General features: G+C 45.6%; 2 protein-coding genes across 7 annotated transcripts in view; both read right to left on the bottom strand.

Annotated features, from left to right (window-relative positions):
* The window catches only part of LOC123768655 (myb/SANT-like DNA-binding domain-containing protein 3), a 28,424-nt gene extending 20,508 nt beyond the window's left edge, over positions 1-7,916 (bottom strand). Inside the window, exon 1 of the mRNA XM_045759309.2 lies at positions 7,780-7,916. The gene's annotated coding sequence lies outside the window, so the exon portion shown is untranslated. The remainder of the gene's footprint in view (positions 1-7,779) is intronic.
* Positions 1-23,698, bottom strand: part of LOC123768654 (trafficking kinesin-binding protein milt) — a 331,499-nt gene that overhangs the window by 46,677 nt on the left and 261,124 nt on the right. The window lies entirely within an intron of this gene.

The raw sequence follows: 23,698 nt of genomic DNA, 5'->3' as shown, positions 1-23,698 counted from the left end.
TAGCCTACACAATCAGGGTCACAACACAGGATACAGCCGTACTGTATCGCATATGTTTAAGCTGGCATGGATCAGGAACCCTAGTGCCATTACTCTTGGCCTGTAGAGCCATGAGTAGTGTAGATCCATAGAGTAGTGTAGATTGGCAACATCACCATCCCTGAGGCTTAATTCAGAGATGAAACGACTCACTGATGCCTGTATCAGGAGGGCTTCCAAACCCAGCCTTGTACTTACCAAGCACAACCCTTCATCCCCAGAAACCCCAAACAAAAGACCAGAGAGCCAAAGCTCAACCCCTGCAAGCACAAATAGGTGAGTACACGTCCAGAAATCTCCAATACCCAGACACCCCCCCCCTCCCCATTCCCAGAAACACCCCCATCCAAAAATCATCCAACACGCACACCATCTGACGAGCAAGACTCTGATGAACACAAATAATTTCAAGTGCGACATCTGAACTCCACGATGAAAGGACTAACTAGCTGCTGCCTGAGCTAGGCATCAAAGGTGGCAGTCTTTAAAAAGCATTTAGATAAGTTCTTGCAGGACGCACCGAACCAACCGGTCTGTGGTGAATACGTGGGCCTACGGACAGCTGCAAGCAACAGCCTGTTGGACCAAGTTATCACAAGTCAAGCCTGACCTCAGGCCAGACGCGGGGAGTAGAACAACTTATACAGGACCCACAACAAAAGGAAAAGCCGCGAAAACACCTCCACACAATGTACAGCAGTCTTCACACAATCCACCACACCGTCAAAATTCCGAGGCTCAAGTGAAATTAAAAGTACCGTAAAAATGACGCTTCCTCGGACTAAGGAGGTTCGAACGGTTTTGGTTAGATAAAACGCACTTCACAATTCAGTCTTGTCAAATAATGAGCGGGGGCTGAGCACACAAGGGGCGCCCTGGGCGAGCAAACACACCAAGGGTAGAGCCATAATAGGCAAGTTAGAGGTAACCCATAAAGACAATTAAACAATTATACAGCGTAAACGTAGGGAAAAACGACCTCGAGGGGCAGCTTCTCTCTCCGAGAGCTCAACTGATACATGTCCGGTACAGCAGCAGCAGCAGGCAGGCAGCAACTGATACATGTCCGGTACAGCAGCAGCAGCAGGCAGCAGGCAGCAACTGATACATGTCCGGTACAGCAGCAGGCAGGCAGCAACTGATACATGTCCGGTACAGCAGCAGCAGCAGGCAGCAGGCAGCAACTGATACATGTCCGGTACAGCAGCAGCAGCAGGCAGGCAGCAACTGATACATGTCCGATACAGCAGCAGCAGCAGGCAGGCAGCAACTGATACATGTCCGATACAGCAGCAGCAGCAGGCAGGCAGCAACTGATACATGTCCGGTACAGCAGCAGGCAGGCAGCAACTGATACATGTCCGGTACAGCAGCAGCAGCAGGCAGGCAGCAACTGATACATGTCCGATACAGCAGCAGCAGCAGGCAGGCAGCAACTGATACATGTCCGATACAGCAGCAGCAGCAGGCAGGCAGCAACTGATACATGTCCGGTACAGCAGCAGCAGCAGGCAGGCAGCAACTGATACATGTCCGATACAGCAGCAGCAGGCAGGCAGGCAGCAACTGATACATGTCCGGTACAGCAGCAGCAGCAGGCAGCAGGCAGCAACTGATACATGTCCGGGGTTTGTCTGAAATGCTGTGCGTACTAGTGGCTTGAGGCATAGTATATGCTACCTAGAAATCCAACACTCTGCTTGTAACTCATTTTGCATGTATTATACCTGAATAAACATTATTATTATTATTTTTATTATCATCATTATTATTATGTAGGCTGTTGGTGGAGCCCTCGGCTGTTGTTGTTTAATTATTATTGTATGCACTTGAAGGCTGACTATCTGGCAAGCTTACTCCTCTCATGAGGGGTCTGGTACAGCAGTAGCAGCAGCAGCAGCAGCAGCAGGCTGCAACTGATACATGTCCGGTACAGCAGCAGCAGCAGCATGAGGGGTCTCGTAGCCTGGTGGATAGCGCGCAGGACTCATAATTCTGTGGCGCGGGTTCGATTCCCGCACGAAGCAGAAACAAATGGGCAAAGTTTCTTTCACCCTGAATGCCCCTGTTACCTAGCAGTAAATAGGTACCTGGGTGTTAGTCAGCTGTCATGGGCTACTTCCTGGGGGTGGAGGCCTGGTCGAGGACCGGGCCGCGGGGACACTAAAGCCCCGAAATCATCTCAAGATAACCTCAAGATAACCTCATTACCAACAACAGGCTGCTCCAGTTTTAGCACCTTAAACAATAACTACTGTTATATTTTAAGTGGTGGCACTAATAATAATAATAAAAATAATAATAACAATGCCTTGTTATGGTTTTCCAGTTTCTATCACTGTTCTAACAATTAACATTAATGATATTATAATTTTCCTTGTGTCACATGGGGATTTACAGAGAGGCTGGCTTTTGTTCAGACATGAAATGTGGAAGATCCAGAAAGCGTCTTTAAAAACGATATCCAAACCCTTGACAATATAACCGTTGTCAACGAATTCTGCAGCTTTTGAAAGATAACTTGACAACATGCCAATGCACTCAGCCCCGCGTCCAGACCCCCATGGAATTCCATATTTACAAAGAAATGTAAAGTGCCAGTAGCACGGCATTGCTCCCGGCACTTTTACATTTCTCCAAATGGCTAAATATTCAAACAGTGAAGGATATAAAGATCTATTGTTTGTCCCCCTCTTTGTTGCCACACGGCATTTCATGGCATCTAAATGCTAGTTACAACCTGCCACAGATACTCGTAGCCAAGTAGCATTCAAAATTAGGTAACACCTTCAGTTTGCCGATTCTGTTACTTGTCCTATACAAATGTTTTATAGGACATATATCATTAAACATTTCTGTTTACACTCTTGTGTTTTCCTCAAGTCCATCTGAAAGTCCACCATCTTAAAGTTCATTGTGTAATTCGGTGGCCGAAGAATATGCTCAACACTGTCTTTATTTACGGCAAGCTTGGCAAGGGCATCAACTTTATCTCGCTCCAAGCCCGGTTCCTGCTCCTTAACCTATGATCTTTAACGCCAGTGGTTTGACGATGAAGGCGTAGGCCCAAATGCTACAAACCCAGGAATGAATGAAAGAGAAAGAGACAGAGACAGTGTATGTGTTAGTGTGTGTGTATATATATGTGTGTGTGTGTGTGTGTGTGTGTGTGTGTGTGTGTGTGTGTGTGTGTGTGTGTGTGTGTGTGTGTGTGTGTGTGTGTGTGTGTGTGTGTGTGTGATGGAAAGGGGGGGAGGATGAGAGTGAGGGGCAGCAACTGAGGGAGGGAATAAACAGTTGGGAAGGCCTGGCAGACATCGAGGAAGGGGAGGGAGCTTACGAGAGAGGCGGAGGGTAGAGGAGCAGGAGACTAAAGTAAGGCGCATCTCACTCAAACGTCATATTCTCAAGTCTGCCTCTCTCTCTTCTCTCCTCTCTCCTCTCTCTCTCTCGTCTAAGTACTAGATCTCGTCATACGCTGCTGTATTCAAAACGAAAGAGGAAAATGAGACTGCAACATCAGCACGACTGGGAAAACCAGAATCAAGCCTGAAATACAGGACGTATCTCATTCCGGATCAGAGTGCGCTTCGAAGGGGTGGTGATAGTATGGGGAGATGAAGGGGGAGAGAGAGAGAGAGGGGGGGAGGGAGGGGTAAAGCTGTGGGGGAAAGAGGGAGGTGTAAGGGAAGAGTGAGAGCAGAGAGAGGGAAGATGGAGGGTGGGAGGTAGGGAGTAAGGGTGAGAGGGGCCTACTTAGTGCGATGCTATCGGGTTTTCATGTTCTTTTCCAGTCTCAATTTTAGGTGTAAAAATAATTGGTTTCATTCTACGTTGAATTTATAGTCCTCATTAAGTCCTGAAAATATTACATATGCAATTCCTTACCAAGTTTTCATGCCATCAAAACAAATTACAAAAAAAGATAGCTCTTCGCGCCGACCAGCAGCCGAAGAAAATGGGCCAACAAGATCAGAGGAGTCATCGCCGATCAATAGCCGTTATCTGCACCTTACTTCCCTCCTCAGGTCGGAGCCAGCGGGCCCACACGGCAGCCCTATGTCGATATTGATTTTCTTACGGAGGGCGGAATAGGGTGTTGAGACATACCGTGTTTACTTGCGTTATGGCTACAATGGCGAGCTTCGTTTTCTATAGTTGGACGTACGCAAAGGTTTTCTTTGAATGACATTTAGAGGGCTGACTAATGTAAGTTTCATATGAATAATATTCGCTGCTTTATAATAATTATAACCCAAATCAAGTTACCAACCAACCCACTCTCACATTATAAACACATCTACATTTGTACGCTAGAAATATACGCGTTTTAATGTAGATGGATTGGAAATATTCTTTGAATTATACCCCTTTTCAGGACTTCAGCAACTAAAGCCAACAATGTTTGTTGTTGATTTAGACCACCAACTGGACGTGTTTGATGTGCCCCGGCCTTCCCATGTAGGTTAAAAAGCAAACCCTTGGGGCTATAAACAAGACCCTGTCGGCAGAAAACTACTGTGCCTTGAGGTAGATAAACACACTGTTAGTTAATGTTTGGAGTACCCGACGAGGCGAGCGCTGGACTCCACCCCCACACAGAAAACCAACCGGTGTATTATATATTCTCAAGACCGTAAGGCTAGTAGGCGGTAAGGAGTCAGACATTCTGTGATCTCTTGAATAGTCTAAACAAAGTCGCAGCCAGACGGCAGGATCGCGATGGCCACTACTAAACTCGAGCCAAGTCGGGCAAAAAAAGTCTTCCAATGACTTCCTACAGAGCAGGAGCCAGACGCCCACCAAGTTACACCAAAACCCCACCAACTCTCGGCTAAGCCGGCGCCAAACACAGTTTCTTCGCCGGAAGAGCCAACCGGACAACTGAGAATTTATCAACTTCCCTGTGACAGCAGCCGGTAAGTGCACTAAGCGTCACATCAATCTGCCCGTTGAAGAGGAATTTCGGGAGGACAAACCCTTCATGCAAACAGCACCTACTATCAAGAAGAGGAAGAGGAATGTCTGACAGCAATATCAAGACCCATTGTTTAAAAACCAAGTCACGTGTTCAGACGATGAGAGACAAAAGACACTACAGGATGACCTGAACAAACTGACAAAATAGTCCAACAAGTGGCTACTTGAGTTTTTCTGAAGCAAATGTATTTATTTATGAGGGAGGCTTTCGTGAGATACAAATTAGTACACGCTGCCCGTCCTCGTGAAGAATGGTCAGATGGTTGTTCCAGCCGCTAAACTCCCTATTCATGGATGAAAAGCACTTTACACACAACCCGTCCTCGACTAAAGTCCATTACATCCAGCGGTCGACCCCATAGACGCATTCATAAATTTTTACATGCTGTTCATTCAAAATAGGAATTTTCTCAAATATAAATATTAAAATATATTAGCATATTGTGCATATAGGCATAGGTTAGGTTAAGTCAGGTGTTTAGGTTCTGTTGGTGATTATTTGTATTTGTAGTACGTTGGTGAAGCATTTTCAGCCTTGTGGTTTCAACACAATTTGTCAGTGAAGCACTTGTTCCGGAAGTGTTCGAACGAAATCAGTTGCGAGTCGTGTGTAAACCGCTTTTCATTCATAAACAGGGGGTTTGGCGGGTGCATGGAATCATTTTTGGGTCTTTGTTTGGAGGACGGGCTGGTTTATGAATGAAAAAGGTTTACACACGACTCACAACTGATGACGTCCGAACACTTCCAGAAAAAGTGCTTCGCTGACTACTTTTGTTCTATCAACAACACTGTAAACAGCCCGTCCTCCAAACAAAGATCCAAAAGTGATTCCATCCACCCGCCAAACTCCCTGTTTATGAATGAAAAGCGGTTTACACACGACTCACAACTGATTTCGTTCGAACACTTCCGGAACAAGTGCTTCACTGACGGGTTTTGTTCGAACCACAACGCTATAAATGCTTCACCCACGTACTACAAATGCAAATAATCGCCAACCGAACCTAAATACCTAACCTAACCTATGCCTATATACGCACAATATGCTAATATATTATAATATTAATTTATATTTGAGAAAATTCTTGTTTTGAATGAACAGCATGTGAAAATTTATGAATGCGTCTGTGGAGGCGACCGCTGGATGTAATGGACTTGAGTCGAGGACGAGTTGCTGTAAATGCTTCATCCACGTACTACAAATACAAATAATCGCCAACAGAACCTAAACATCTAACCTAATCAGTGCCTAAATATGTATAACATGGTATATAAAATAATAATAATTTATATTTGAGAAAATTCTTGTTTTCAATGAACAACATGTTAAATTTTATGAATGCGTCTTTGGGGTACACCGCTGGATGGAATGGACTAGGTCTGAGGACGGGTATCCTTCATTCGCATCTACTACAATCGCAAGTAATTACCAACAGAATCTAAATACCTTACCTCACCTTACATAGACCTAACTGTACACCAGATCCTAATATTTAATAATATTGATACACATTTGAGAAAATGTCAATTTTGAAGTTTCAATGTAAAAATTTCAGTCGGTTGCAGCATGGACGAACCCGTCCGAGGGCGAGTTGACATACTGCGAATACAAATAATTGCCAGCGCCAAAACACCTAACTTATCTTAGGCTTAACTATCTACATGCAGATAGTTTAACATCGCAGTTTGTTTAACATTGATAGTTTGCAGATAGTTATTATAACATGCAGTAAGCAGACGAGGAGTCACAATAACGAGGCTGAAGTATGTTGACCAGACAACACACTAGAAGGTGAAGGGACGACGACGTTTCGGTCCGTCCTGGACCATTCTCAAGTCGATTGTGAATGGTCCACAATCGACTTGAGAATGGTCCAGGACGGACCGAAACGTCGTCGTCCCTTCACTTTCTAGTGTGTGGTCTGGTCAACATGCAGTAATAATAATTTATATTCGAGAAAATATAGTTGTGTGTTACCCGATGGGTTAACATTGACGAATTCGTGTGCGGAGTCGGCCTTAGTGGGGAGAATATAACCTGAGTACGGGGCGAGAAGACAGACCTAATTACACTTAATTAACTCAGTCGATTAAGGCAGCGTCTGGGATCCTCTCGGACGTAGGTTCGAACCCTCGTCACGGCCCTTGTGTTCAGACCTAATTGTTATGATTCGCTTATACGATGTTTATGTCGTTACACTACATTATGTTGTATTGAATCCGAGCAGCGCAGCACCCTATGGACCTTAATTCAACTAGTAGAGTTACCCCCTTGCCCCTGTACCCAAATAGCAGTTACCCCCTTGCCCCTGTACCCAAATACCAGAGTTACCCCTTGTCCCTGTACCCAAATAGCAAAGCGCATTGCTAACATTCAAAAAGCGCAATTCTCTTTCAATAAGTACCCAGTGAATCTAATATTGTAATCTTCGGCATAGGTTTGTCCAGGTTTACATATATACGGCTATGAATTAAATATAAACTTATCCCTTATAATATAGAAAATACAGGGAGTTTGTGTGTGTTATTACCGTTGTTGGTTTTGGGGCGACGTGGACAAGAGGATCGGATGCACCCTGGGTTGTGTTCGTGCGTTCGTCAATAGTATGGCGTCACCGATGACGTAAATTGTTGACATTAGATCCCCCTGTTGTGAATCTGATGACACCAGTTAACAAAGGTAAGGAGAATTTGACTCGTGAGTCTTTTAGTGAATGAAGTATGGTGTCTATATCATCAAATACTTGGCTTTCTTACCTGGGTCTTGTGAGAGAGCCATCAGACAGGTCCAGGACCCACTGCAGGCTCCTCCACGACCAGTGGTGTCCGCCGCGTCGTCGTCTACAGAGCTACGAGACCAAGACTCCTCCAGCGCCGAACGAGACGTCCCCAGCAGGGGCCGCTCCTTCACCCTCGCTAGTGACTGACGTTGACACTGCAGAGATTGCGGACTTACTACGTGGTTCGTTTTAGATTCCTTAGGGCATAGTCGGGTACGAGGTGACTGGTGGCAGAGCTGCTTTTCCATGCACATGACGCACAGTAACAGCAGGTCCTAGTAATAACAATAGATACTAGCAAGTATGGAAGAGCCTGGTGGCCACAGCATGTCTTGACAATAACATGACTTTTGTAGCAACTTCAGGTCCTAGATGCGAGCGAGTTTTAGTAACGTGAGTCTTGCGTGAAGACATGAATGACACCCCGTCTTGTTGCCGTTGGACAACTCCTACTTTGTCTGTCCGCGAATTTGGAGATGGTGTCGTTAATGTGTTATTACACACCAACCGTAAAGTTGAAATAAAATGTGCATAATTAAAAATTATTGAAATTTCTATCTCGCGTCACCATGAGCCTGGGAGCTCGTCAAGCGTAATTCACAATGAAGATAAAATCCCCGTCACTGTAACAATAAAAACGCCGATTAAAAAAACATAAAACGACAAGACGTTCACTGGGCCAGATGTCAACAAGGACAAGGCGTTCACTTGGCCAGATGTCAACAAGGACAAGGCGTTCACTTGGCCAGATGTCAACAAGGACAAGGCGTTCACTTGGCCAGATGTCAACAAGGACAAGGCGTTCACTTGGCCAGATGTCAACAAGGACAAGGCGTTCACTCGGCCAGATGTCAACAAGGACAAGACGTTCACTGGGCCAGATGTCAACAAGGACAAGGCGTTCACTCGGCCAGATGTCAACAAGGACAAGGCGTTCACTCGGCCAGATGTCAACAACGACTACTAATTCTTCACCTGTCCTGAGAAAGCCAACTCCCTAGTTGGTGTTGCCAGCTAGAAAATCCCTCGTCGACATTTTGTCGTATTATATAAATTAACTTTGTAACTCTCCCTGGATAATTATGCCGTGATATTTAGTATATCGTGAGCATAACCCACATTACAGATAAGTGTATATAGTGCGTCCCCTTGCAATTATGGTATATAATTGAGAGTTTGGTGACACGGGTTGGCGAGCCCCGCGGGGCAGGTAGCGTAGAGCGGCCGATACTTGGACATTAGCGGGTGTGTAGGGTGCTTGGTACCGGCTACCAAGACAAAGATGCTATGGTACTTCATAGACCCGCATCACGTCATTGTGTTTTCATTGTATATGTGCTACCTTTTTTTACAGGGAATAGGTATTACTGTATTTTAAGAGAAATGAACACTATAGTACCTTATTGGGGGAGATGTATGGTACATTATATGGGATAAAGAATTATATTGTACCATGTAGAGGGCGGTGCGGCTGTGGTACCTTGAACCATAACAGAAATACTGTGGAGTCTTGTCGGGGGATATACTAAGACACTGTGTTAGGGAAAATAATGCTAAGGTACCTTAGCTGGAGGACAGTGAGCGAGTTGGTGCCTTGTTAAGGCCGTAAGTGCTGTAGCAACTTGTGGCCGACGACACTTTTCTTACATCCGCATTTATTTAGACTATGTGAAGAGCTACAAGAAAAGCTTCTGCCTCACACACGTGGGGGGGGGGAAAGGAAGGGACCTCGGTTCGAGTCTCCTACAGCCCAGGTGACTCGGAAGGTATATAAAGGGGCTACAAAATCTATATGTGAACCTGACGGGCTCACCATAGCCCGTGCTACATGGACACTTCGTTCTGAGTAGCTAAATCTAAAACATCATCTATATGAAGGGCTACAAATTCATATAGATTTAGGATATATAGAATGAAGATTTGGATTCTTTAGTTAGATATTCTCAATAATATGGGAGTGGATAAGGGAATTACGCAGCTCCAGGAACTTCGTGCCTGGCCTGCAGGACTGAAGGATGTAATGACTAGACATTTAATAATGTAGTGTGTGTGTGTGTGTGTGTGTGTGTGTGTGTGTGTGTGTGTGTGTGTGTGTGTGTGTGTGTGTGTGTGTGTGTGGGATCCTCATGCAGTTCCTGCTCGCAGAGTTTACACTTAGATCACACCTGGAGTGGGTTCTGGGAGGCGATCTTCCACTCCCAAACCTGACCCGGGGCCCAAGGTTGACGTGTGATAACTTGGTCCAACAGACTGTTGCTCGGAGCGGCCCGCAGGTCCACTAGTTGACTACAACCTGGTTGGACCGGTACGTCTTGCAGGAATGTATCAAAATTTTCTTGAAGTGCTTCAGATCGGATGATTCGTCAGTTGCTATCGCGAGTTACGATAACTCAACCTGACCTGGTATTCACAGCCCTTGAACCTGTACACCAGTTGATTGAATGTTAAGAGGCGGGATCAAAGAACCGAAGCTCAACCCCCGCAAGGACGACATGGTGAGTACAATGTTACACTGTAAGGTTCACGCTTGGTGCTGCCCATATATTATATTCAACCCGTTCTCGCACTTTCGTATAGTCAATATTGACTTATTAAATAAGTGCATATGTTACATACTAATTTATTGTGAATATTTTAGTTTACCTTGAAAAGCTTCATAGAAAACACCGACCTTACCTAACCTTCTTAGTATGTTAAGATAAGCATCTTATTGCTTCGTAATTACAATTATTACTTATACCTATTATAGGTATAGGTTAGATGGGAGATGGGAGTACACAGGTCAGTTCCGAGTTCCTCTGTGTTACATGCTAATTAGCCTGCTGTGTCTCTATGATCACAATGTTACTTTTGTGTGCAACGACGGCCATACACAAAGATATTTCGAATGGTGTATTCTGTAACAGTGAAACGTTATCCTTCCCGGCCAGCCCTGTGATAATTAGACGTGCCCCGAGGCGCGGAGGGCGGCGTGAGACGCAACCCCCCGCCTCCTCCAGGTGTCTACGTGACGTCAACCAGGTAGGCCGCTCGTTAACGCCTCGTTCAGAGGAGAACATCCCTCCCCAACCAACCCCTTCACATGTCGACGGAGCGCACAAAGCAGCAGTTCCTGAAATACAGGTCACCAAAGATACCTCAGAAGTGCTTGTGTTATGATTCATTGTCCTCGTGCAAGGGGACCCTCAGCTGAGGCTCCTGGAGGTATACGCCACTCACCGGGTGAGGCGAGTGGCGTATATCCTCAACTACGCACAGCACCTGTGCTAAAATCCATATTATTTACTGCGCTAAACTTGCCCAACTTCCTGCTCATGTCTGCCTCAAGGACGACTTCCGTGACTTATATACATCAACGTCCTCCAACCAAGAGAATATTCGACGTCAAAACTTGTAGGTCTCCTGACGTGCTGATGTTGACTACTGTGGCCGTGTATTCACTTAGTTGTGCATGTGGGGATTGAGCTCTGCTCTTAACTGTCAATCAACTGTTACTACTAATTCCCCCTCCCCACACACACACACCCAGGAAGCAGCCCGTAACAGCTGTCTAACTCCCAGGTACCTATTTACTGCTAGGTAACAGGGACATTAGGGTGAAAGAAGCTGGTGCCTATTTTTCTCTGCCTAGTCCGGGAATCGAACCCGGGCCACAGGATTACCAGTCCCGCGCGCTGTCCACTCAGCTACCAGACTCGCCCCGTATGAACGTGTATGGCTGGGAACCGTGTATGCGGAACTGCCTAAATTTTTTTTCCCCCTTTTTCTACCACAGACGTGGCCACACATTTACAATGCTAACCAGAATATATACATTTTCTTCTGTCCTCCATGGACAGGGTTAGAGATGTGTTAAACATATAGTTCAGGGGTTTATTGAACACTCAACCACAGAATGTTTGTAGGGGCTCCAACCCTTGAGCCCCGTCTTTCAAGCCTATCAGTCGTGAAATTCAATGGTTCTCATACTTATCATAACATTACAGTTAACACTCAGTATAAAGCTTTAGTCACAACATAATTAACTCATCTAACAATGTTAGATGAGTACGCACTTGTTGTTAAATTTCAATTCATATTTCATGCCTCGGAGTTCTGGCAGCATAACTCTGTACTTTCTGGAGGAATGTGTTCTGTTGGACGAGATAAGGACTCGACCCCTAGCACCACGTACCACCACGTAGCACCACGTAGCACCACGTATTCTAAGGGAGTGGAACACTTGGTGTATTTGATATTATCGTTACTATAATGATTAATGTAACGCATGCGTTGTCTTATTATAGGTGATAGTATCATCGTCGTGTTAAGGTTCCCAAGTGTACTTGTGTTAAGGCAGCAACGCAATAATGTGCGCCACAGTTCTGTAGAGATTACAGCACGAGGCTCGCTGATAACGAGAGTAAACACACACCCTGGCCCCCACACCTTCTACACAACACCCTGGCCCCCACACCCTCTACACAACACCCTGGCCCCCACACCTTCTACACAACACCCTGGCCCCCACACCTGCACAACACCCTGGCCCCCACACCTTCTACACAACACCCTGGCCCCCACACCTACACAACACCCTGGCCCCCACACCCTCTACACAACACCCTGGCCCCCACACCTACACAACACCCTGGCCCCCACACCCTCTACACAACACCCTGGCCCCCACACCTTCTACACAACACCCTGGCCCCCACACCCTCTACACAACACCCTGGCCCCCACACCTACACAACACCCTGGCCCCCACACACTCTACACAACACCCTGGCCCCCACACCTACACAACACCCTGGCCCCCACACCTTCTACACAGCCGGTGCCAGCTGCACTGATAACAGTCTCCAGAGGTACGCCTTGTGCTCTCCTCTCTCTCTCTCTCTCTCTCTCTCTCTCTCTCTCTCTCTCTCTCTCTCTCTCTCTCTCTCTCTCTCTCTCTCTCTCTCTCTCTCTCTCTCTCTCTCCTGCTGTGCTGCAGGTGTGGACACATGTGTTGCTCATATTGGTCCATACGAGGCAGCTCCTATTGGTTCATACGAGGCAGTTCCTATTGGTCCATACGAGGCAGCTCCTATTGGTCCATACGAGGCAGCTCCTATTGGTCTATACGAGGCAGCTCTTATTGGTCCATACGAGGCAGCTCCTATTGGTCTATACGAGGCAGCTCCTATTGGCCCATACGGGGCAGCGCCTATTGGTCCATACGAGGCAGCTCCTATTGGTCTATACGAGGCAGCTCCTATTGGTCCATACGAGGCAGCTCCTATTTGAATGCATTCAAACCCATTCATATACATCTAACTACGCTTAAAACAATCTAGCGATCTTTTACGCCTGTTGGATCACAAGGTAAAGCACCGCAGACGAACACAATTGCTATTGCGATTAATCACTGAAATTTGAGTTGAGGGCCCATCACTCCACCCATTTATCGCTACCAACATCTTAATCTATTCGTAGCTATAGACTATGTCAATCAATTACTTTTAACTTGCGTTTCTCAACCTTTTTACCCTTGAAAACAACACTGGGTCAGACACACGCGGTGTTTCATTGTCCAGTGAAAGGTGACGATTTCTGTCTTTGATTTCGATGATGGTTAAATGGGGAAAAATTAAACACAGATGATACAATGAACAAATCCACAAAGGCCGTGACGAGGATCGAACCTACGTCGAACCCTCTAAGGCAGCGTCTGGGATCCTCTCGGACGTAGGTTCGAACCCTCGTCACGGCCCTTGTGAATTTGTTCATTTGATCCATCACGCTATTGTGATTTCTGTGTGTAACAGATGATACAAAAATACATTTAGATGTGGTTAGAATTAGCCTATTTGTCACTTTTCCTAGCTGAACCCCCTTCGTTATCTCTGGGGGTGTCCATGGACCCCAGGTTAATACCCGCTGCTCTACACTCGAGCCCTCGACCGTCTTCACATCTTACGGGCTCACCATAGCCCGTGCTATATGGACACTTGGCTCTGAGTAGCTAAATCTGAAACAACAAATCTTCACATCCCATCATGTTCTCAAGACAGTGAGCTTCACTTTCCCCTCCTCACAGTCACGGCTGAGAGAAAGCGTCGTCGAGTGCCGGGTAAAGGAACTCACTAAGGTCCAGAGTGCCATAAGAGAAATGATTATATTCTCACATCTATATATAAGTTTTCCTAGAGTTCAGGGTCAAAACAGCGTGAGGCAGCAAATGTCATGACAACTGCCCCCGGAGGGCAGGTGGAGGGCAGGTGGAGGGCAGGTGGAGGGCAGGTATAAGGCAGGTATAAGGCAGGTGGAGGGCAGGTGGAGGGCAGGTGGAGGGCAGGTGGAGGGCAGGTAGAGGACAGGTGGAAGGCAGGTAGAGGGCAGGTAGAGGGCAGACACCGTGCATGACTCGTCTGTGTGAAGGAATAATAAATCCTTACATTAAAGAGCCGGGAGAACATAATGAAAACGACGAGCCAACACAGGAGGACGACGGGTCAAGACAGGAGGACGACGGGTCAAGACAGGAGGACGACGGGTCAAGACAGGAGGACGACGGGTCAAGACAGGAGGACGACGGGTCAAGACAGGAGGACGACGGGTCAAGACAGGAGGACGACGGGTCAAGACAGGTCACTATTAATATTAATACACATGACGCCAAATTAAGGTTATAAACTGAGTGTTCTAACGAGTATCGATCTTGGGAGGTATGCCAGCAACCTGTTCTCACTTGACAAGCGTCAAATTTAAAGTGGTTTTTGCCTAACCAAAAGTGTTCTTCCCTTTGCAACCAACGGGACTTGTCGAGGTTGATGCTCATTAGTCTGAAATAGCGTCAATATTGAGGCGATATTCATTTCATCAAAGCACCGGAATTTCGAGGCTTTGGTTGAGTGTATAAATGTAGGATGCATTAAGTGTGAGGACAGGTCAGGGGCCAGATTCACGAAGCAGTTACGCGAGCACTTACGAACGTGTACATCTTTCCTCAATCTTTGACGGCTTTGGTTACATTTATTAAACACTTTACAAGCATGAAAACTACCCAATCAACTGTTGTTATTGTTATAAACAGTCACCTGGTGCCTCAGAGCTCATTAACTGTTTAATAATTGTAAACAAAGCCGTCAAAGATTGAGGAAAGATGTACACGTTCGTAAGTGCTCGCGTAACTGCTTCGTGAATCTGGCCCAGGCTGCCACGTGTCTAAGACTCTTGCGATCATCAAGAGGTCTAAACAAATGTATTCACTTCAATTACATCCAATGTTTGGCTGTTAGACATTCATGTAGTTAAAGAATAAGGGGGAATGTTATCAACGCACACTTTAGACATCACTGATCTCAAATGAACTTGATAAACATTATAGTTAAGGACGGCTCGAAACGTCGCTACTCTAGTGTCATTTGATGTGTGAGATGGGCTACTTACTGATAATATTTGTCCAGCTTATTTCAGGCCATTGCTGATATACGAGGCTCAGCTATCATCCGACTCTTACCCCTTGCAACACTGTACTTGTGTATGTATATTATATATATATATATATATATATATATATATATATATATATATATATATATATATATATATATATATATATATATATATTAGTGATTGCTTATAAATAATCACTCTGTCAGGCCCACGCATGCATATATACGAAAAAGGATAGAGGAATCTGCAGTAGGCCCATTGACCCATGCAAGAAGGCCCCTATATACCTAAACTCGTTCATGTAGTGTGTGTGTGTGTGTGTGTGTGTGTGTGTGTGTGTGTGTGTGTGTGTGTGTGTGTGTGTGTGTGTGAGAGGGAAACTGAGGTTTGATTAATAAGTATCTTTGGAGCCGCAACGAATCCACTACAGCCATGTAATGAACAATTAACTTGAACGTGTACAGAGAAGGATAACAAAGTTAATTATAAAAAAATTAATCTCCTTTATGAAGAGAGAGTGAGATTAATTTACTTTTTCTCGAGAGGTGAGGAGTTATATTATTGTGGCTCATTCTCTGCACATACATGTTGAAAGTGTGTAAGATTTATAATATAAGGTGGTTAAAATATCAACATGAAACAGATGTTTGAGCAACCGGTCTAACATCTGTTTCATAGATGTATAATTGTTTTGTCATCTGTTTGTGATGTTTTATAGAATGGAGTTATCTCAGGTGCTGGCGGGGCGCCTCTGGTCCTTCACATATAGCCAAGACGTCCCCAAGACTGCACCAAACGGACCTGTTGGTTAGTATTTAATAAATCCTTATATGAAATTCCAGGAATCGGTTGCCAGCGGTGAGCGGCGGTGATAAACAGACAGACGCCCACTTATACAATCCCGAGGACAATGTATCATAAATACAACTACTGGGAAGGACTTTTAGCAGGTTGTAAATCGACTTAATATGTCATAGTGTTAACTCGATTTACATACGTGGTTTAAATCGAGTTAACAAGTGGTTTAAACAACAGTCGAACGCCCGATATCTGGCTTCATATCTCTTATCTATGCACGAAACCAAAAGTAATATTAGTTAGTAAATAAAAGTTAGTCTGTGACTAACAAAATCCACAAGACTTGAACTTGGTTGAATTAAACAAAGTTTCAGCAAATAAATAATGCTTTACGTCAGACTTAATTATCACACATAACAGCAAACCAAGTGCAATTTCAGCCTTATTAAATAATCAAAACTTTCTGTAAATCATGAATTCAAAGTCTCGTCACATTACCCAACTAGCACAGGTAAGATGATTCAAGGAACCTTAGGTGATCGTAATTACAAACAGCCGCTCATCGACGATTCATCACACGTTTAATGACTGAACTTGCTGGCTGAGAACGTTCACCGCGTCTTTGGCCACAACTTGGAACGTGCAGCGTGTCTATGGGCTGAACTTGGAACGTGCAGCGGAAGTTGAACCTGAACGTGTATCTAACGAGGTCTCAGCTAGGGAAACCATGATTTTTTTGGGCCGTTTTAGACACTTTAAAGTGAAGACACGTTACAGATTTTTTTTTACAGACCAAATGTTTCGAACAAATGTTTTTTTATAGACAGATGTTTTAACAGACCATCAAGATTCACACATTTGTGCTTCGCAAAGGTGAGTGTGTGTGTGGGCCCCACAGACACAGTGTGTGGGCCCCACAGACACAGTGTGTGGGCCCCACAGTCACAGTGTGTGGGCCCCACAGACACAGTGTGTGGGCCCCACAGACACAGTGTGTGGGCCCCACAGTCACAGTGTGTGGGCCCCACAGACACAGTGTGTGGGCCCCACAGTCACAGTGTGTGGGCCCCACAGACACAGTGTGTGGGCCCCACAGACACAGTGTGTGGGGCCCACAGACACAGTGTGTGGGCCCCACAGACACAGTGTGTGGGCCCCACAGACACAGTGTGTGGGCCCCACAGACACAGTGTGTGGGGCCCACAGACACAGTGTGGCCGATGAAGGTCACAGTGAACAAAGAGGTCATCAGAGATAGCAACAAGTGCCTCCATACTGCCAGTAAGCAACTGATATACAAAGGTAACTGGGCTGTATTGTGGTATGTATTATTTTGATTTATTATGAGAATACTGTATTTACACAATAGGCCTTTCGTAGTGAAGGCCCATTGCATTGGTGGTCTATGATATTGTATTGTAGTCTATTGTATTCTTTTCTAGACAAATCTAGTTGTATGTCCATTGTATCGCATTGTAAAGACAATATTACTAGTAGGGACACTAAGTGTTCTTAGGCTTATCGAGGGCCCCCCCCCCCACCCGCCAAAACCGGTCAGTACTTCGACGACCCGCTTCTTACAGGTCGGCGTTCGATTCCCAATGGTTCAAGTGGTTGGGCAACGTTTCTTCGTTTTGTCCTCCAGTTCCACCTCTTTTCCTGCCCTTGTACCTGGATGGAGCGACCGTCTCCCTTCATGCAGGTCGGCGTTCAATCCCCGACCGTCGAAGTGGTTGGGGGCACCATTCCTTCCCCCCGTCCCATCCCAAATCCTTATCATGACCCCTTCCAAATGCTATATAGTCGTAATGGCTTGGCGCTTTCCCCCCCTGATAATTTCCCTGGAGTATTGCACTTCATTGTATCGTGTTGCATTCTGTTAAAAGAAGACTGATGGCAATGTTGCCAGGAACCTCGTGATCACACCATGTTACATGACTTGCAAGCGGACCTGGACACTCTTATTGACACACTTACCATGCAGCGTGTCTATTTGAGCAAGTCAATACGCAACACTCCACAAATATCATCTTGTCACGTCAATACTCGGGAAAGTACAAAATGCAACGCAAAAATTACCTTCCCATTCTCATTATAACTGGTGAAAGCTTCCAGGTACCCGGTGCAGCTTGAACATGTGGCTAAGGGTGAGCCTAAGCCACGATACTGTGCGAAGGTTGGGACGAAGTGTTTACGTGCAGGTATAGTTTGGACAGGCAGCCCTGCGGCGCCAAGCTCACAGCCACGCCATGCAGGAAGCTGGAGGTGGAAGAGATGGGGAATGGAAGAGGGAGGAGGAGACGGGGAATGGAAGGGGGGGCTGATGGAGAATTGAAGGGGAAAAGGGGGAGACGGGGAAAAGAAAGGAAGCGGGAGCAGAGGGGAGTCAGCGAGGGTACTTACGTAGCTGTGCTTGAAGGGTCGAGCATTTGCTCCCCCATCTCCGCTTCTCCAGCCCGTCGTTATTCAATGTATTGGCTTCTTTTTTCCCCTCGCCGTACATCAGTTTGAAGTTGCTTATTGAGCTTCGTCCGTCCTGGAATGGTCCAGGAGGGACCGAAACGTCGTCGTCCCTTCACCTTCTAGTGTGTGGTCTGGTCAACACCCCACCGACTCATCAGCTTCTCCGTCCATGTTCCCTGCACCTAACCATCTGGTATCTTATCTCCCCTCATTTCTTTCTCTTTGCGTCTCTGTATAACCGAGTCCCCTCGGTTCTTTGCATACGTCTTAACCTTCTCCAGTCTTTATTATTATTATTACTATTATTATTATTATTATTATTATTACTGAGGACTCAATTGCACATTCATGTGGTCTTAAAATAACAATCCCCGTGGCACAGTGATAAGATACTCGGCCCGGCTATTCGCTAGCGCTTTGGCCTGGGTTCGTATCTGGCCGGGGAGGGCTGACTGGGCGCCAATCCTTAATTGTAGGCTCTGTTTACCCAGCAGTGAATGGGTACCTGGTTGTTAAACGATTTGGCAGGTCGTATTCCGAGGGAAAAATTAGGATTAAGGACCTGTCCGAAACGCTACGCGTGCTTGTGGCTGTACAAGAATGTAATGTGAGAACATGGGTTGAACATAAGGTCCACGAAGGCCGCTTTATTTAGACACTTATAAGCCACTTGAAGATTTTTCAACATGTGTGTGTTGTTCATATGTGTGTATATATGTGTTACATATGTTACAACATATTCATATGTATATATACGTTGCAAACATAATTTTTTATACTTCTATTGTGCCAGTGTGTGTGAACTCGCCTAGTTGTGCTTGCGGGGGTTGAGCTGTGGCTCTTTAGTCCCGCCTCTCAACTGTCAATCAACTGGTGTACAGATTCCTGAGCCTACTGGGCTCTATCATATCAACATTTGAATCTGTGTCTGGAGTCAGCCTCCACCACATCACTTCTTAATGCATTCCATTTATTAACTTCTCTGACACTAAAAAAATTCTTTCTAATGTCTTTATGGCTCATTTGGGCACTCAAGTTCCACCTGTGTCCCCTACTGCGCGTTCCCCTTGTGTTAAATAAACTGTCTTTGTCTTCCCTACCAATTCCATTACGAATCTTGTATGTGGTGATCAGGTCCCCCCTAACTCTCCTGCCTTCCAGTGTTTACTAGTTGTGTTTTTACGGGGGTTGAGCTTTGCTCTTTCGGCCCGCCTCTCAACTGTCAATCAACTGTTTACTATTTTTTTTTTTCCACACCACACACACACACCCACCCACCCCAGGAAGCAGCCCGTGACAGCTGACTAACTCCCAGGTACCTATTTACTGCTAGGTAACAGGGGCATTCAGGGTGAAAGAAACTTTGCCCATTTGTTTCTGCCTCGTGCGGGAATCGAACCCGCGCCACAGAATTACGAATCCTGCGCGCTATCCACCAGGCTACGATGGCCCCCAGTGTGTGTGTGTGTGTGTGTGCGTGTGTGTGTGTGTGTGTGTGTGTGTGTGTGTGTGTGTGTGTGAGTGAGTGGAGGGAAGTCCATGGAAAGATGGAAGGAGCAACCCAAGTGCCTACGTGCGCACCAGCAGTGTCTTACCTTACTGTATTAATTATGTCGTTTGCCTGTTTTCTCCTGCTGTGTGTGTGTGTGTGTGTGTGTGTGTGTGTGTGTGTGTGTGTGTGTGTGTGTGGGAAGTCTGTCACCAAGAGAAAACAGCGTTAATAGCGAGGGGACCACATGTGTAGGTTCATATATGAGGGGTCACATGTGTGGGATCACATGTGTGGGTCGAGGTATTTTGTCAGCCACATTATTTTAACTTATTCTCTACTTACCACTAATTAGTTTTACTGCCCAAGAATGTTTATATCCGTTGCTGCATATCTTACAAAATAAAGTACAGAAAAAAATGGACTTACGACAACTGTTTTGAAGGCCAGATGCATATTGTTCAATGATTTAAGAACAAGTTGAATGTTGATCAGTGTTCTTAGGACGAACTGGCTTTTTTATCCATGTTTTCAGTACAGGTTAATGAGTGTTTAGAGAATTTGTTATAAAAACATGAAATGCTGTCAAGTATTCGTATTACACGTTGTAATTGTTTGTATAATTAGGCTTAAGAGTCAATGGTCCTTCGATTCTAAAGTAGGTGAAGCGTTTTTGGATAATGGTTCGAGCGTTATCAGTTGCGGGTCAAGTGTCGTGTTGTTCATTTGTAAAGCCAGGGAGGGGTTCGAGTGAATATGTGACGAACGAGCCAAGAAGTGAATGAATCGGTCAATCGCAAACTTCATTTCCATCTTGTCAAAACTGGCTAAAAGTTTGACGACACAACATACGTCATTCGGCTTCAGGAAAATATGTGTTTATACACATTAGCAGCAATAAATAACGTTCGGAACATTTATTAATGAATGCTTCACTACTTTATTTTCAAGCTTTCCCCTCAAAACAGAGCTTGAGAATTGTCTCGATTGGAACAGTGCCTCACCCATGAACTCTTAATGCAGATAAACAAATCCACAAGGGTCGTGACGAGGATTCGAACCTACGTCCGTTAGCATCCCAGACGCTTAATGCAGCATTGATCAACGAAATCATGTCACTTAACCTGACCCAGGCCAATGTAGGGAAGGTTGTATAAGGTCGAGCGAGACGCGGGTGGAACTACAAATACAGGAAGAAATCACACTAATGTGATATGTATGTCAATGAGTCAACTGGAGCAATGAGGAGATTCGAACCGGCGATCATGGTACAAGTAGAGCATCAGGGAGGTGAGAGAGGTACAGCGGCATGTGTGTGTGTGTGGAAGTTGCTCCACACACACACACACACACACACACACACACACACACACACACACACACACACACACACACACACACACACACACACTGTAGGTGTCAACCCCGAAGTCTAGGAACCTTGTGCTGCGTGTCCTTCTCTGATCTCCCTAGACATGTCATTTGTATACGACGAAACCGAAACATATCAAGTGTGTGTGTGTGTGTGTGTGTGTGTGTGTGTGTGTGTGTGTGTGTGTGTGTGTGTGTGTCTTTTATTCTATTTTCTCCAAGGTTTATTCCTTTATTTACCATTGCTCAAAACAACATTATTGGGTGTTGGTGCCAAGTATTCGTTCCCAAACACGCGGTAGAGACCCACGGATCTACTCGCTTAGTATTCTACCCGGGTCCTGAAGACAACATGTTTTAGAGGGTAAGATCCGGGTCATGGTAGTGTCTTGCTTGATGTGCGCTCTCCATAGTGCAAGGTTACATTATTGCACCCCTTTAGTACCTTGTTTTCTTTTCAGATTCATCCTGCAACACACACACACACACACACACACACACACACACACACACACACACACACACACACACACACACACACACACACACACAGGAGTAAGCAGCCTCAGCATGGAGTCCATATCTAGTCAAGCATAAGACTAAACTGGAAAAGGTTCAAAGGTTTGCCACCAGACTAGTACCCGGGCTGAGAGGTATGAGCTACGAGGAGAGACTACGGGAATTAAACCTCACGTCGCTGGAAGACAGAAGAGTTAGGGGGGGGGGGACATGATCAACACATACAAGAATCTCAAAGAAATTAATAGGGTAGATAAGGACAGTCTATTTAACACAAGGGGCACACGCACTAGGTGGAAACCTAGTGCCCACACGCACAGTGTCCACACGCACAGGTGGAAACTGAGTGCCCAAATGAGCCACAGAGATATTAGAAAGAACTTTTTGTAGTGTCAGAGTGGTTGACAAATGGAATGCATTAGGAAGTGATGTAGTGGAGGCTGACTCCATACACAGTTTCAAATGTAGATATGATAGAGCTCAGTAGGCTCAGGAACATGTACATCTGTTGATTGACGGTTGAGAGGCGGGACCAAAGAGCCAGAGCTCAATCCCCGCAAGCGCAATTAGGCGAGTACAAATAGGTGAGTACACACAGAGAAACTGCGAGTCAAGGATGAAAAACCTATTATTTAGACAACTTACGTCACCCCAAGCTACATCTGAGAGAGGCTTGATGAGCAGGTCAATACCTTCTGCAGGTCACACGTTGAGGGTCAATAATAATAATAATTCATTTATGATCATTATGACCGTTATCACTGGCAGGTCACAGGTCCACCACCAACCCTTGTGTATTGCTAGCACGTCACACATCCCAAAACTCAAACACGAAATTCTCACTAATATATTAACAGGCTATTATACCGTCAAGGTCAGAGGTCACGGCGCACACCAGAACAATACAAACAGGCCCATACTCCTCCAGGTCACCAACCACGAGGCTCTGAGCACCGCTCAATTGGCTTAGCCCCAAGAACTGGGAGTAGCCAGAGCGTCGTCAGAGACAGCGCTTCCAACTCCTTCCTTCCCGGTGTCTTGTAGGAATCCCAATAGCAAGAGATCTTAACCTCCAACTGCTTGAGCCTGCTTCTCGTGTCTCGTCACACCCATGACGTGTTCAGGGTCACTGAGAGGACGCCAGCATGATGAGGAAACGGGTCCAAGACCCGCTGATTTGTATGTTGTTGACGCCAACATAATTTACATCAACATTATGCGTATATCTTTGATTATTACAAAGATAATCGACGATAATTATTATTATCAACATTAGTGTTGTTATTACATTTTTAGCGGCCTCGACCGTTCGTAAGCAAGAAGGAACCAGATTAGTGCTCTAAGCAGGTACTAGGTACAGCTCCGCCACTTTCCCAGAAGTGACCGAGTAATTGGGACCTGGATGTAAATGTGTACTTCCAGTGACTAAGTGAATGTGTACCCAGCTGTGACTGGGAACTGGATGTATAGCGACTGGTGGACCGAGCTTTGGAGATAACCTTACACTATACTCTGTAGTAACATTTACTATGATTTTACAACTATTTAACAATGCAGGCGATGAGTCACAATAACGTGGCTGAAGTATGTTGACCAGACCACACACTAGAAGGTGAAGGGACGACGACGTTTCGGTCCGTCCTGGGCCATTCTCAAGTCGATTCGGTCCAGATCCAGGACAGTCCAAGACGGACCGAAACGTCGTCGTCCCTTCAAGTTCTAGTATGTGGTCTGGTCAACATATTTAACAATGTAACGTTAGAGGGCTGACCTGATATTTTCCTTCTCTTCCCTGTACAGCCCATTGGGAAGGTCATCTGGGACGTGGAAACAG

Source organism: Procambarus clarkii, chromosome 83 (assembly GCF_040958095.1).
Source record: "Procambarus clarkii isolate CNS0578487 chromosome 83, FALCON_Pclarkii_2.0, whole genome shotgun sequence".
Taxonomy (NCBI): Eukaryota; Metazoa; Arthropoda; class Malacostraca; order Decapoda; family Cambaridae; genus Procambarus; species Procambarus clarkii.
Note: the sequence above shows the minus strand (reverse complement) of the source record. Positions and strands in the feature narration are given on the sequence as shown.